The 16,886-nt window shown below is 40.6% G+C and overlaps 1 protein-coding gene across 11 annotated transcripts in view; it reads left to right on the top strand.

Annotated features, from left to right (window-relative positions):
• NUMA1 (nuclear mitotic apparatus protein 1) overlaps window positions 1-16,886 on the top strand; it is a 75,437-nt gene that overhangs the window by 2,164 nt on the left and 56,387 nt on the right. The window contains exon 1 of one of the 11 annotated variants that reach the window (XM_072725839.1): window positions 9,214-9,490. The exons of 8 other annotated variants lie outside the window; for them this stretch is intronic. The gene's annotated coding sequence lies outside the window, so the exon portion shown is untranslated. Of the gene's footprint in view, window positions 1-9,213; window positions 9,491-16,886 lie in introns of those variants that run through there. 2 more of the 11 variants (XM_072725822.1, XM_072725831.1) reach the window with 2 other exon arrangements.

Below are 16,886 nucleotides of genomic sequence, written 5' to 3'. Positions count from 1 at the left end.
GACCACTCCCCCAGTCTATTTCAATATCGAACAATCCTAAGTAGCAATAATTGTTATTGTGATAGTATTGTTTTGTGCGGTCAGTGGTTACTTCATTTTACCCTTATATGCCATTTGTTTTTTCACCATTCTTTCTTGAATTTTATTCCTTTCGTATTAGACAAATATATCCTTCAGATGTTTTCTTCAGTGAGGGTCAATTGGTGGTAAACACTCTTTGTGGAAACATCTTTATTGCCTCTTCAGTCTTGACAGTTTAGCTGGATACTGGGCTTCCATTATTTTCGCTCAGCATTTCGAAAATGTTATTTTACTGAAATTTTGCCTTTTTGTTGTTACTTTTGAGAACTGTGTTCACAGTTTAACTATCATGTTGTTGTAGGTAACCTGCTTTTTTCCTTTGGTTTAAAGATCTTGTTTGTGTTTTGCAGTTTCATTACATGGTGTGGATTTAATTGTGTCCTACTGGGGGCTTATAGTGATTCCTCAATCTGAATTTTCATACCTTGCATGACTTTTTTTTTGTTTTTTTTTTTTAAAGATTTTATTTATTTATTCATGAGCGACAGAGAGAGAGAGAGAGAGAGAGAGAGAGAGAGGCAGAGACACAGGCCGACGGAGAAGCAGGCTCCATGCAGGGAGCCTGATGTGGGACTCGATCCCGGGTCTCTAGGATCATGCCCTGGGCTGAAGGCGGCGCTAAACTGCTGAGCCAAGCTGGCTGCCCTTTTTTCATGACTTTTGTAAAAAATTCACTCATTCCCTTTTTAAATAGTGCTTCTCCCAGATCCCATATTTAATTTATGTTGGACTTTTTTATTCTGTCCTCTACATCTCTTATCTTTCATGATTTCTGTCTCTGTTACCTCTGGGTAATTTCTTTAAATCCATCTCCTAGGATAGTAACTTACTCTTCAGCTAGAACTAATTTGTGTGTGTTTTTTAAAGGGAGGGAGAGAGAGAGAAAGAATCTTAAGCAGGCTCCACGCCCAGTGAGAAGCCTGATGCAGAGCTCACTCTCATGATCCTGAGATGATGACCTGAGCTGAAATCAAGAGTTGGATGTTTAACTGCCTGAACCACCCAGGCGCCCCCTGATTTACTTTTTGAGTTCTTTTTTTTTTTTTTAAATTAAAAATTTTTTTTAAGTAGGCTCCATGCCCAGCTTGGAGCTGAACACGGAGATTGAACTCACACACCTGAGATCAAGACCTGAGCTGAGATCAAGAGTAGGTTCTCAACTGACTGAGCCACCTAGGTGTCCTGAGTTCTTATTTCCATTAGCTTTTTCATTTTTAGAAGTGCTCTTTGGTTCATTTTCAAATCTGCCTCTTTGTTTTCCATGGTATCATTTTTGTCTCATGTTTTCAATTTATATAATAATTTTAAATAAACTTGTAGTGTCTATCATGCAGAATTTTCTGAAGTTTTTAGGAGTATAATCCTGCCATTTGTTTTAACTGACTCTTGCCTATGATGAATTGTGTCTTCAAGTATTTAGTAGTTTTGGATTATAAGCTCATTCATATTCAAAGGATCATCATCTATGGTAGACTTACATAGCTTGGGTTGAGGTCAGTTCTCCAAGAACAGTTCTTTTTTTTCCAGTTTTCTTTTAAGTAAACTTTCTTTGAAATAATTTATGTACAGTAAACTATTTAAGTAAAAAGTGTTTTGATAGATGTATACACCTATAAAAAGTTGCCACAATCAAAATATAGAGCAGTTCCATCACTCCCAAAAGTTTCTGTATGCTTCTTTACAGTTCGTGTTTCCCTTCACCTTGGCTCAGGAACTATTGTAGATGAATTTGCGTTTTCTAAAATTTCACGTAAGTCAGATCATAGAGTGTGTATTCTTAGGCCTAGTTTCTTTCACATAGCATAATGCATTGTGAGATTTATCCATTTAGTTGCATATATCAGTAATTTGTTGCTTTCTGTTATGTAATATTCTGTTGTATGATTATATCATGTAATATTTATTCAGTGTTAGTGGACATTTGGTTTGTTTCCAGTTTTTGGCTTTTGTGAATAAAATTGCTATGAGCATTCATGTACAAATCTTTGAGCATTTGTGTAATTTCCTTTATTTTCAGAGTGGATTGGCTAAGTTGTATGGCAGTTGCATGTTTAACTTTTTAAGAAATTACCAGTTTTCCAAAGTGGTGGTACCATTTTGGCAATATGTGAGAGTTCCATTTGCTTCATATTCTTTCTTTAAAAAAGAATTTATTTATTTATTTGTTTGTTTGTTTGTTTGTTTGGGGCTTGGTGGGGGGGAGGGGCAAAGGGAGAGGGGAAAAAGAATCTCGAGCATCTCCTGGAGTGCAGGGCTCCATCTCATGACCCTGAGATCATGACCTGTGCCAAAATCAAGAGTCAGATGCTTAACAGACTGAGCCATCCAGATGCCTCTTGCTTCATATTCTTACCAATCCTTGGTATTGTTGGCCTTTTTTAATATTAGCCATTCTCATGGAGGTATGATATTATCTCATCATGGTTTTAATTTGCATTTTCCTGATGACTGATGATGTTGAGCATCTTTTCACATATTAACTGACCATTCATATATCTCCTGGAGAACTTTGTGTTTGCTTATATTGAGCACTCAAGGCTATTCCCAACCTGGGACCAAAACATATGCAAGTTATCTCTACTCAGAGATTTCCAGGTCACAAGCTTAGGCCACAAAACAACTATGGTTTTGAGTTACTAGGAGAGTTTTTCCTCCTACTTCACTAGGTGAACAAGATAAGCTTCCTTATTTCCCTGTGGACAGATTTTTTTCTTTCCTGATCTTTTTATTGACTGTCTCAGCCTTTATACAAGGATCTCAGTTGCTCTTTGTAGGCCCAAAATCTGTCTCCTGGACAAGGAGGAGGTAATAAATTCTTTATGTGGCTGGGACAGCTATGCTGTCAGGTCACACTGTTCCTGGGATTTCCCTTACTTTCTTGTGAGCTCAGTTTACCTATGTATCAGTCAGGATCCAATCAGGAAAGTAGAAACCACACAGAACTATTTTAAGAGTGAACTCAATAAATGGAATTAGTTTAAATCCTTGTTGGAGGGCTAAACGCGCAAAATGGGGATCTTAAAGTAATTTTGATGTAATAACTGCATTAAACAGCTACCTCATCTAGGACTGAAAAACAAAGGGAGGAACAGTTGGAGTTATCAGAGCCTAAGAAGTCTGGAGGGATCTGGAGGAACTATGTCCTGATTCTCTGAGGAGAGGGTGTTGCCTGGTGCTGCTGGTTTCTCAGGTGCTCCCAGGAAGGGCCTGGAGGAGCCAGGTTTGGTTGAACTCTGCTTGGCACCTGGTGCTGGTGCCTCTCAGGGAGTGCAATGAGGCTGGTTCTGGCAGTTTAGAAAGAAGTGGGAAGGAACCAACTGCTGTGGTCAAGAAGGAGCAAGCCATAGGAAAGAGGAAGTTCCTGCCTTCCATTTTCCCTTTAGCACCTCCTGTTGATAGATCCTAACAGGGAGCTGGCTGGTAAAGGTGAAATGGGGTTGATGGAGTCCAAGCCCCAATATCACAGAGCCGGGTAAAACAAGGCAGGTGTGGAGCTGACAGACAATAAATTGGCACAATCTAAAAGATGTTTATTATATTTTCCCAAATATCCGGATGTATTTAGTAGGAAGATTTTCAGGTTATCTGATTTATCATATCAACAATCCTAGCAATAGCTAACGTTCTTTTTTTTTTTTTTCTCTTCTCAGTGTATACTGTGAGCCAGGCACTAATTTAAGCACTTTACATGAACTGCTTCCTAAAGTTTTTATTTTTTTATTTATGATAGTCACACACACACAGAGAGAGAGAGAGAGAGAGAGAGAGAGAGAGGCAGAGACACAGGCAGAGGGAGAAGCAGGCTCCACGCACCGGGAGCCGACGTGGGATTCGATCCCGGGTCTCCAGGATCGCGCCCTGGGCCAAAGGCAGGCGCTAAACCGCTGCGCCACCCAAGGATCCCCTGCTTCCTAAAGTTGTATAAGGTGAATACTGTCATCATTACTATTCCCTTTAACAAGCAAGGAAACTGAGCCACAAATAAATTAAATAATCCACTCAAAGCCATACAGTTTGTAAGTGGTGGAGTTAGTGTTCTAATCCAAGCATTCTGGGTTCCATAACCCACATTCTTAATTTCTTTATTATGCTGAGTTTTTCCCTATGTCCAACCAAAATCTCTCTTCCTGTAATTTCTACTTAATAGTTCTGTTTTTGTCTTCTTGCAGGAGAACACCTGTTTTTCTCTTCACCTGCATGACAAGCATGCATGTATTTGAAAAACGTTTTCATGTTCTCCCTGCTAAGTATCTGTAGTTCTTCCCTCATATTTGCCGTGACACAACTTTTAGACCTTTCACTGTAGTTATCATTTGTCAGCTGCATATACTCTGACTTTGCTCTTCAATGGTGGGGCACAGAGTTGTCATACAACCTGAGCCTGTATTGATATTTTGGATAACTCTGTTACATTCATGGTTCATTGAGAGCGGAACAGCCTCTCCCTTCATCTCCCAATATAGGCAGCTGGCTCCCTAGCCTACCCCAAAACAGCCTTTCATTTATTTATTTTTTTTTAACTTTTTAAATTTATTTATGATAGGCACACAGTGAGAGAGAGAGAGAGAGGCAGAGACACAGGCAGAGGGAGAAGCAGGCTCCATGCACCGGGAGCCCGATGTGGGATTCGATCCCGGGTCTCCAGGATTGTGCCCTGGGCCAAAGGCAGGCGCTAAACCGCTGCGCCACCCAGGGATCCCCAAAACAGCCTTTTAAATATGAACCGCTGTACCAGCTCTCTACCATCTTGTATAATTTGATTGACTTCTTTTATTGTGAATGCAAGCCTTCATATTTAATCCTATTAAATTGTATCGTGTTGCTTTTGGTAACTGTTGAGATCTTTTTTTTTGCCAGATCAGATCTAAAAACGTTGTATTTTCTGTCCTTCACAGTTTATAATTCCAAAGGTTGACAAGCAGTCTTTGTATGTTTTCATTCTGTCTTTGGTAAAAATGCTAAAAATGTTAGGTTTGAGAAGCAGGCTCTGTGTTACACCACTATAGATATTTGGTCGGTGGAAGTTTGGGGTGAAGAGTTTTGGTTATTCTTTCTGCTAAATGGGTGGAGGAGCTATCTGGAAAGGGCACTATCTTGGCTGTCAGTGAGGGGAGGAGAGCGTCAAGGTTAAGGGTTGGCCATTGGGCAGTCAGTCACCCTAATAAGGGACCACTTGGCTGAAGTAAAATGATCTGGTGGCTGTAGAAGGGAAAGAGCGCATATCGCACAGCACGCTTCTGGGTTGAGGCCTCTGTTGACAGCTGTGTCAGCTGCCCTTTCTGTCCTATTTAAGGGCCGATTTCTCTGAAGCCAGTGCAGGAAATGCCAGTGATTCAGCCTTGCAGATTTCTCTGCCTTACTGCAGCTGAGGACTGGTTTGTATGATGAGTAAAGACTGTGTATTTCAGGCATGTTTATTTGATCACTTGAGTGCCTTCCTGTGACTGGCCAGACACCCTTGTTTTGCAGGTTGTCAAGTTTTTGGTACCCTGTGGCACAGTGGATGCAGCGTGACCCCAGCTCTGGGTCCTTTGTGTGGGAAGCAACTGTATTCTGCCCTGTAGGTGGGCATTTGTCAAGTGTCTGACTTCTGGATGGCCTGTGAGGGGCAAGGTAGTAATAGCTTTTACCTACTTTTCTATTCTTCCTGTGGTGTGATGGTCTGAGTTTGAGGGAAATCTCTGGCTTGCTGAGAGTTTGCCACTGAACCCCTCATGAACTGCTGCAAAGTGGACTCTGTCTTGTTGCTGACCTCTGAAGCCCAGTTTCTTTTGGCAGTGAACAAATAAGTAAAGAGTTTATCTCTCTCTCTCTTTTTTTTTTTTTTTTTTAAGATTTTATTTATTTATTCATGAGAGAGACAGAAAGAGAGGCAGAGACACAGGCAGAGGGAGAAGCAGTTTCCATGCAGAGAGCCCGATGTGGGACTTGATCCCAGGTGTCCAGGATCAGGTCCTGGGCTGAAGGCGGCACTAAACCCCTGAGCCACCCGGGCTGACCGAGTTTATCTCTTAATGTTTTATCTCTTAAAGAGCTGAGTATATAAAGAAGTGTGTGATACAGGATTTTCCTCCTCACCAACTGTTTAAACCTACAGATACTTTACAGGAATAATAAATATATAAGTTCAAACCTATTGATACTTTTTTTTTTTTAAGATTTTATTTAATTATTCATGAGACACACACACACACACAGAGGCAGAGACACAGGCAGAGGGAGAAGCAGGCTCCACGCAAGGAGCCTGATGTGGGACTAGATCCTGGAACTCCAGGATCATGCCCTGGGCCAAAGGCAAGCACTTAACCACTGAGCCACTTGGGTGTCCTTTTTTTTTTTTTTTTTTTTTTTTTAAAGATTTTATTTACAAACCTATTGATACTTTATGAGAAAAATAGAACAAATTATATGTTTCGCTTAGATTCACCAGTTGTGAACATTTTGCCGCATTTGCTCTCTATCCTTTATTTTTCTGAAACTTTTGACTGTTAGACATGAACATCATATACTTCATCCTAAATATTTCAGCAGTGTTTCCTAAAAACAAGACTATCTTCCTGTATAGCCACAATACAGTTAGCACTCAGGAAATTTAATTTTGATTCAATAGATCCAATGTATAGTACTTGTTCAGACTTCTCAAATCTTCCCAGTGATGTCTTTCATAGACTTTTTTCCTTTTTTTTTTTTTTTTTTAAGATTTTAATTATTCATGAGAGACACAGAGGGAGAGGCAGGCTCCCTGTGGGAAGCCCAATGTGGGGACTTGATCCCAGGACCCTGGGATCACTCCCTGAGCCGAAGGCAGATGCTCAACCACGGAGCCACCTAGGCGTCCCTCATAGACTTTTTCAAATCAGCCTTCCTAAGAAGGATCATGCTTACATTTAGTTGCCATGATTTTCTTGTTATCATGCCCCTTGAACAATTCTCTAGTCTCTTTAAGTGAATTTTTTTTTTGTCTACCATAGTATTGACATCCTTAAAGAGTTTAGGTTAGGTTATTGCAAAATATTTTTCTTTCTTTCTTTCTTTCTTTCTTTCTTTCTTTCTTTCTTTCTTTCTTTCTTTCTTTCTTTCTTTCTTTCTTTTTTAAGATTTTATTTGCTTATTTATTTGAGAGACAGAATCTGAAGAAGTGCAGAACTTGATGAGTAGGTTGGTCCCACAACTGCCAGATCATGACTTGAGCCGAAACCAATAGTTCAAAGCTTAACCGACTGAGCCACCCAGGTGCCCCCAGAATATTTCTTTCTTTTTTTTTTTTTTTCTTAATTAGGATTTGTATGATTGTTTTCTCTTGATTAGATTCAGGTTAAACATTTTAAGTAGAGCGGGCAGCCTGGGTGGCTCAGCAGTTTAGCGCCGCCTTCAGCCCAGGGCCTGATCCTGGAGACCCAGGATCAAGTCCCGCGTCAGGCTCCCTGCATGGAGCCTGCTTCTCCCACTGCCTGTGTGTCTACCTCTCTCTCTCATTAATAAATAAAGTCTTAAAAAAAAAAAAAAACATTTTAAGTAGAGCTATATAGGTTAATAGAGTAGTGAAAAATCCTGTATTACACACATGGACTCAATACTCAGTTTTTCATGACCATATATAATTGAGCATATGATTTTTTTGTCTAGTATGTAAGCCTAATAGAAATTGAGAGAAGAGGGAACTCAGTAGGACTGGGAATAAGTAGGAAAGACTTTCACAGGAACATGGATGGAATTTGAGGTCGTTGGAGTATGGTTAGATAAGATGCTGTTTGGGTTTCCTATCCCACTATTAAGATTGTATATTATGAAAAATGAATTTTTTCTTCAGAGCTTATTTTTAAAAGATTTTGTGGGGGTGCCTGCGTGGCTCAGTGGGTTAAGCATCTGCTTTCCACTTAGGTCATGACCTAGGATTGAGCCCCACATCAGACTCCCTTTCCCTCTGCCTGCCACTCCCCCTGCTTGTGCACTCTCTCTGTCTCTCAAATAAATAAATAAAATCTTTAACCAAAAAATAAATAAATAAAACATTTTATTTATTTTAGAGAGATTGAGAATATGAGTAGGGGGAGGGGGAGGGGAAGGGGCAGAGGGAGAGAGAGAATCCCAAGCCAACTCTGTGCTGAGCATGGAGCCTGATGCAAGGCTCGATCTCATGACCCTGAGATGGAGCCTGATTTGGGACTCAGTCTCAGTACCTTGAGATCATGACCTGAGCCAAAATCAAGAGTCAGACGCTTAACCAGTTGAGCCACCTAGGTGCCCCTCCTCTTGAGAGTTTAGAGCTCTGTATCTTCTGTGGTGTTTGTACTACTGGGAATCCTAATTTTTTTTTTTTGTTTATTTTATTTATTTATTCATGAGAGACACAGAGAGTGGCAGAGACATAGGCAGAGGGAGAAGCAGGCTATCTGCCAGGATTCCAATGCAGGACCCGGTCCCAGGACCCCAGGATCATGACCTGAGCCAAAGGCAGATGCTCAACCACTGAGCCACCCTGGTGCCCCTGGGAATCCTAATATTTTAGAGCTCTGTCTTTGGCTTCAGGGCCCAGCATTTTGCCCCTGCCTAACCTTGGGGAAGTTTCTTCACTTGCAAACTAGAAAGAATATTAATAACTATTTAAGAGGTCATTGTGATGCCCAAAGTGTAGTATTGCATACATATTTGAATTAAAATATTTGAATGCCTTTAAGTGGGGACAGCGTTCTGGGTTCTGCCAATTGCTCCACTGGAGAATCCATTTCTTTTACGTGCCTGACTCCTGAAGGTATTTAAATTTACCACTGCAAAATAACTGAAGGCATGGAAATGAGAGAGGCTCCTGCAGAGAGAAGTGGGAAGACTGGCTTGATTAGTTTAGAGTGTACACTGAGATAATGGGAAATAGGTTGAATAAATGACTTAAGGCCATATAATGGAGGACTCAAAAATTAGGCCAGATAATTTAGGTATGATGCTTTAGGGAGAAGAAAGCCATGGAAGAGTTTTGAATAGGAGAAACACACTTGGAAATGAGAGTGGAATGGAGCCTCCTGAGGAAGAACCTTTCCTGGTTTGGAGACCAGAATCCTAATAGGGCAGGGCCTTCCCAGTGCTGACCAAGGAGAGGTGGGGGTGTGGTGTGGTGTGGTTTGGTTTGGCAATCTTACCACAGGAGGCCAGAATTTCTGCCCCAGTGACTCTTCCTGCTCTGCGACTGACTCACCCCGTTGACCTAGGCTGCGTAGCTTCCCTTCCGGTTGCTGTCTGATCTACAGAACGATGGGGCTGCCTAGGATGATATGAGGCTGAGCTGACCAACAGTGGGTGGGGTGGGAGAATGAAAAAGCATTCCTGCCCCTTTACCCATTCCCTGGGTAGATGCTAATTCTAAGCCAGACCAGGGATCTCTCTGTCTGGGTTTGAAGAAGCTGTCCACCAGGAGGTAAGTTCAAGATGGTTCCTGTCCTCTCTGATTTTTCGTAGATCAGCTTTTTCCTGAACAGAAGCTTTACTCTTTTCCTTTTCCCTGATTCATGTTCTTCATAGTAACCTCCTTTCAGTTATTTGAAGCACAGGGGTTATTGCAGGAGGTTGGAAGAGAGGTTTAATAGACATATATTCTTTGTGTGTGTGTGTGTGTGTGTGTGTGAGGGGGAGGTGTCCAGAGGTTTCATTGACCCCTGCTCTGAGGTGGATTATTATCCAGAACTCTTGTGAGCTACGTACTATAATGGCTTATACCCGTAGGGGTGATTACAGAGAGGTATCCTGGTCTTTTTTTTTTTTTTTTTTGTATCCTGGTCTTAAACCATCATTTCTCAGCTACTGGGTTTCAGAACCATGTAGTGTGTTTTAGTGTCCCAAGTTACTTCCTTTCCCTTTGAAAGACAGCAGTGAGGAGCACAGAAGAGGGAGGAGTATGGATTAGAATAGGTTTGTGGATTATGCTAGAAGTCAGGGTGACTGGATTTCTAGTCTTGACTGTTGGTAACCGGCTATGTGACTAGAGATAAATTGCCTAATCTGGATGGACTGAAGTTCTCTTAATGTAAAAATGAACAGTTTGGATTATATGATCTGGAAGATTTCTTTCAGGGTCAAAATTTATGGTTATATAATGTATGACTGTAAAGCTATAATTAACATGTGACGTATATTGCACATATCTTGTTCCCTTACTTATAGTTGTGGAACACTTAATATTTGTAAATTTGTTCTCCTCAAGGTAATTGTGTTCTCAGCCTTTTTTTAAAATTTACCTTGGCGATGCTGCCAATGCTCAGAATATTTCTGGCTTCTAAGCCAATCTTTTGAATATCCTCAGAAGTAGCAAATCATCACTTTTGCTTGGTGGATTCAGTTTTTGGAAACAGCCAAAAGATATTGTGAGCCAGAGTCAAGCAAGGCAGTACATTTTTTGGTGAAGAATGAGTTGTAAACAGTAAGATTTAATTTTTGTGTGTGTCTCACATGGAGTAGACTTTAAAGGCCATTTCCAAAGGAGTGTTTTCACAAATATTTTGAGCGATGGTAATATTGTTAGAATAAGTAAATAACTTCCTACAGAGACTATTTTGACTGCAGTTTTCATTTGATTTAATAAGCTTGGAAATGTTTGTTTAAAAATGTGTCACTTCGGGACGCCTGGGTGGCTCAGTGGTTGTGCGTCTGCCTTTGGCTCAGGGCGTGATCCCAGGCCCGGAATCGAGTCTCGCATCAGGCTTCCTGCGTGGAGCCTGCTTCTCCCTCTGCCTGTGTCTTGCCTCTCTCTGTGTCTCTCATGAATAAATAAATTAAAAAAAAAAATGGTGTCACTTGCTTTATACTCAGTGGTATAAATGTCTGCTTCTCGGCCAAGGTGACTAGATAGTTTGAGAAAATTCACCTTTCTCATGGTAGTCCTCCCAAATCACAAATGGGATTTGAGGGCTGAAAGGGATTGGAACATGCTGGCATAGGACACTAGCTGACAGGGTGTTTGCAGTCCCATCTCCAGAAGACTCAGTCACAAGTCCTTCGGCTGCAGCATCCACTGTGCACCAGCATGCCAAAGCCCATTCAGAGGGCATGGCTCAAGCAGATAGTTTGATAGTTCCAGTCTTTTCCTGGGAAAAAATGATATATCAAGTTACTTCATTGATTTTTTTATTAAATTTAATATTTTTGGTCAGCAGTTGGGTTTGAGAAACAGTGAGGATAGTCAGGGGGATGGAAAGAGGGGGAAAGCAGACAGCCTATCTTGAATGCATTTGAAATAGACTGACTGGTGTACCCTGGAATCTGTTCCTGGAAACAGTGGTCTTGTTGATAACTAGTCAGTAAAATAAGGTGTTCGGCTGTGTGGTCAGAAGATTGTCACTAAGTCACTATATGGCCATTTGAAATTCTTCTTTAGGCCTCATTTTCCTCATTTTGATATTGAAAGAGTTACATACTAAGAGTTCTAGATCTGAGAACAGGTAGGCCTAAGGAGATTTGAGGTGGGAAAGTACCTACTTGTTCTGTTCCTTGACTATTAGATCAGTTCAAAATTCAAAAGAATTTTGAATTCCTTTTTAGCCCTTCAGTTATAGTGATTTTGCTTTCTACGTGCAGTCATGGCTGAGTGATCAAACGTGAAGTAGCTATTTAATGGGAAGCAGGCACTAGGAGCTTTCTGCTGAAAAACAATCACAGGACATGCTGGTCCTGAGAGAAGTCATTCCCTAGTAGGACCTATTGTTTGAAGAAGTTGGGGGTGAATTTCATCCAAATGGACAGTGTGGATATTGTGATTTAGGAGATTTAGAGACTTTGTTCCCTGCTGTGGTTAATTTCAAGTCTTTCTCTAAAGGGATTCTTTTAATGATCGGTGCAGTGGACTTCATTTAGAGAAAAAGCCCCAGGTAACCACAATTAGAGGTTAAATGGCCAAGAGCAGAGCTAGAGAGAAAGTGGCCTTCTTAGTTGCTTTTCCATACTTTAGGTTCTATAGTAACCTCAAGGAGAGAATAGGCTGCTTGGTGAGCTCACTAGGCTGGGAGATTTGGGCTCCAAACAGAGTAGGAGGATCTGTAGAATCCACACCTCTTAATCTCCCTATTCCTCTTCTTTCCCTCAGTGCCCTTTAGTTTTAATTAGGATTGTGTAAACATAGTCAGCTTGCCAGTCCCCTTAAAGTGGCAGGTCTATGACATTTTCTGTTGGTCACTCATGCTATGTAGGTGACTTTATTTATATATTTTAAAGATTTTATTTATTCATGAGAGATGGGGGGGGGGGGGGCAGAGACACAGGCAGAGGGAGAAGCAGGCTCCATGCAGGAAGCCCAATGTGGGACTCAATCCCAGGACTCCCGGATCACGCCCTGAGCCACCCAGGCTTCCCCATAGGTGACTTTAAATTAGAGGAATTGCCCTCTTTGACAGTTTGGCTTCCCTGGCTGCCTCACGGAAAGAATTCATTAGATTAGGGCCAGTTTGCTGTCATTCAGTCAGGCAACATTGTTTAGCACCCACTGTGTGCAAGCATTGTGCTGAAATGGAGCTGGTAAGTGAATGAGAGTGTTTCTGCTTTCCAGAAGCTTCATCAAGTGAAACATTTGCAGCTAAAGGAGACCCAGAGAGGAATGGAATAAAGTGTATAGAGGAACAAGCAATAGTAGGAACACATAAAGGAGAGGACAGTTGTTTTTGAATTGGGAAAACAAGGAGAGCTTCTGAAGAGAGAAGGCGTTTGAACCAGGTTATAAAATGTGAATTAGGTGTTCAGTAGGTTTAGAAGAAAGAGCATTTTGGAGGAGGTCACAGCATGGGCAGAGGCACAGAGCTTGTTTGGGAAAAGTATTCCTGAGATAGAAGATATTTTAGAGGAATGAGCTGGAGATAGGCTGGAAAGGAAGTTTGATGGTTGGATCTTAAAGAACTTTAAATGTCATGTTAAGGAATTTGGATTTTATTCTGCATGGAGTTAGCTGTTGAAATTTTTTTAAGTTTATTTTTTTTTTAGTAACCTCTACACTCAACATAGTGCTCGAACTCACAGCCTAGAGATCAAGAATCACAAGCTCTTCTGGCTGAGCTAGCCAGGAGCACCCTGAAAAAAAATATTTTTTTAAGATTTATTTTTAGAGAGAGAAGGAGAGCGAGAGCACACATGAGCTGGGGGAGGGGCAGAGGGAGAGGGAGAAGCAGAGTCCCTGCTGAGCAGGGAGCCCTACCCTGGGCTCCATTCCAGGACCCTGGGATCATGACCCAAGTGGAAGGCACCCAGGATCCCTGTTGACTTTCTTCTTGTTTTTTTTTTTTTTTTTTTTTTTTTAAAGTAGGCACCAGGCCCAGTGTTCAGGAGTTAAAAGTCACAACCCTGAGATCAAGACCTGAGTTGAGATCAAGAGTCAGATACTTAACTGAGTCACCCATGTGCCTGGCCCCCTGAATGTTTTTGATGTGAGGAATATCATAATCCAATCCATGTTACTTAAGTATTAGACTTTTTTTTCTTAAAAAAAAACAAAACGATTTATTTATTTATTTGAGAGAGTGAGAGCAGGATGGGAGGGGCAGAGGGAGAAAGAATCTTAAGCAGACTCTGCACTGAGCTTGGGCTCATCATGGGGCTCAATCCCACGACCCTAAGATCAGGACCTGAGCTGAAACCAAGAGTCAAACACTTAACTGACTATGCCACCTAGGTGTCACCATCTGTTTTCTTTAAGTATAAGATCTTAGATTTAAAGGTTGAGAAGGTGCTGATCCTGGGTCTTGAGTAAAAAGTTTGTCAGGTGTCTCAGTATAACTTGATTCCTCAGTCACATTTGTGAAAGCAGCTCCAAAAGCAAAAAGGCAGAAAATGATCAACATTGTCCCTCTAAACTGAGCTTCTCTACGTCCCAAAGATGAAAGTTTTCTTAGACATATGCCTTCTGTAGTCTTCTTGCTAGTGGGTTGCTTATTTCTGCTAATCCTGTATACAATCCTATACAGATTTCTCACAAAGAATGGACTTTTGATTATACAGTGGAAACCAAAGATGTTTTTTGAATCTGATTGAAAAATAGTATATATTGGGGATCCCTGGGTGGCGCAGCGGTTTGGCGCCTGCCTTTGGCCCAGGGCACAATCCTGAAGACCCGGGATCGAATCCCACGTCGGGGTCCCGGTGCATGGAGCCTGCTTCTCCCTCTGCCTGTGTCTCTGCCTCTCTCTCTCTGTGTGTGACTATCATAAATAAATAAAAATTTATAAAAAAAGAAAAAAGAAAAATAGTATATATTCATCGTAGGAAATAGGAAAAATACAGGAAAGTATAAAGAAGAAAACTAAAATTATCCATAACCCCACCATCTGTAGAAAATCACTTATTCCCATTTTAGTATTTCAGTCTTTTGTACCTCTACATATTTCTGTTATGCGTAGTCCGAAGTCATATATTACCTATAATTTTGTATTCTGCTTCCCAGTTACCATTGTTTTCATTGTATAAACTCATATAAATTTAAAATGTTGCTGAAACTATAAGGATTTCTAATGGCTATATAATAGTTTATCATAGAGGATTTTTATATAGTGCTTTCAGTTTTTCTATTTTATTTTATTTTTTAGAGATTTATTTAGTCATGAGAGACACACAGAGTGAGAGAGAGGCGCAGAGACAAAGGCAGAGGGAAAAGCAGGCTCCTTGCAGGCAGCCTGATGCAGGACTCGATCCCAGATCCTGGGATCATGATCTGAGTCGCCCAACCTCTGAGCCACCCAGGCATCCCTCAGTTTTTGTTTTATTTTTTTATTTTTATTTATTTTTTATTTTATTTTATTTTTTTCAGTTTTTGTTTTAAACAGTACTGTGATACTTTTATACAAATAATAGAAGTAATGTAACAAATAAGTCCCCTACACTTAACCCTTTATCCTAATTCTACTCTGCAGAGATAACCATTTTTATTTACTAATAGTTTTTATATTATCTTTTTAAAATTTTTTTTGAAAAAGATTTTATTTATTTATTCACAGAGAGAGAGAGAGAGAGAGAGGGGCAGAGACACAGGCAGAAGGAGAAGCAGGCTCCATGTAGGGAGCCTGATGCGGAACTCGATCCCGGGTCTCCAGGATCGTGACCTAGGCTGAAGGCTGCGCCAAACTGCTGAGCCACCCAGGCTGCCCTATATTATCTTTTTTTTGAGAGAGACTGCTCAGGAACAAGGTGGGGAGGGCAGAAGGAGGGTGAGACAGAGAATCTTAGGCAGACTCTATGGAGAGTGTGGAGCCCAATGCAGGACTTGATCTCACAACCCCAAGATCATGACTGAGCCAAACTCAAGATCGATCCCATGCTCAACCTACTGAGCCCCAGGCGTCCCTTTATTATTATTAGTTCCTGGTGTAAGTTTGTGTCTATTTTTTTTTAAGATTTTATTTATTCATGAGAGAAACATAGAGAGGCAGAGACATCGGCAGAGGGAGAAGCAGGTTCCTTGCAAGGAGCCAGTGTGGGACTCGATCCCTGGACCCTAGGGGTCATGACTTGAGCCAAAGGCAGATGCTCAACTGCTGAGCCACCCAGGGGTCCCTATATGTATATATTTTTTAAAGATTGTATTTATTTATTTGACAGAGCACAAGTAGGCAGAATGGCAGGGAGAGGGAGAGGCAGACCTTCCACTGAGTAGAGAGCGGATGCAGGGCTCAATCCCAGGACCTTGGTAGTGACCTAAGCCGAAGGTAGATGCTTAACCGACTGAGCCACCCAGGCGTCCCTGATTATTTTCTTATGCTATATGCTATATGCTGCAAAACACAAAAAATAAGGTTTTAAGGACAAAAGTAAAAATGACCTGTAATTCTACAACTCAGAAATAAACATTATTTGCTATATATCCTTATAAATTTATATACACAGATTCACACAAGTATACAGGTATATATGTATGTATGATACACATTTGTATATGTAGTTTAAAAAATAAATTTGGATCATACCATATCAAATTTTGTCTTTTTAAATTCTACATTGAGTATTTCTCTATGTCATTAAAATTTTAAATATTTTTATTGTTTTTTATTTTTTAAATTTTAAATATTTTTAGTGACTGTATAAGGTTTCATCATGGATGTATCATAATTTATTACTTAATTTTTTCCAGTTTTTCATAATGATTAATATATATATCTTTGTTTATATTTTAGATTAGTTTTATTTCTGTGAATGGAATTATTTGTTCAAAGAACGTGAGTTTTTGGGATCCCAGGGTGGCTCAGTGGTTTGGCGCCTGCCTTTGGGCTAGGGCGTGATCCTGGAGACCCAGGATCAAGTCCCACGTCAGGCTCCCTGCATGGAGCCTGCTTCTCCCTCTGCCTGTGTCTCTGCCTCTCTCTCTCTCTCTCTCTCTGTGTGTCTCTCATGAATAAATAAATAAAATCTTTAAAAATATTTTTTAAAAAAAGTGAGGTTTTTTTTTTTTTAGTAATCCCACTTTTAAAATTTTGGGTAAGGGGGATCCCTGGGTGGCTCAGAAGTTTAGCGCCTGCCTTTGGTCCAGGGCGTGATCTGGGATTGAGTCCCACATTGGGCTCCTGGCGTGGAGCCTGCTTCTCCCTCTGCCTGTGTCTCTGCCTGTGTGTGTGTGTGTGTCTCATGAATAAATAAATAAAATCTTAAAAAAAAAATCTGTAAAATTTTGGGTAAAATGAGCATAACAAAATTTACCATTTTAACTTTAAATTCATGATTTAATTTCAATTCACAATTAAGTGTACAATTCAGTGACATTAAGTCATATTCACAATGTTGTACAGCCATCACCACTATCCATTTTCATCATCCCAGACAGAAACTGTGCCCATTAAACAATAACTCCCATT

Source organism: Vulpes vulpes, chromosome 11, assembly GCF_048418805.1.
Source record: "Vulpes vulpes isolate BD-2025 chromosome 11, VulVul3, whole genome shotgun sequence".
NCBI lineage: Eukaryota > Metazoa > Chordata > Mammalia > Carnivora > Canidae > Vulpes > Vulpes vulpes.
Note: the sequence above shows the minus strand (reverse complement) of the source record. Positions and strands in the feature narration are given on the sequence as shown.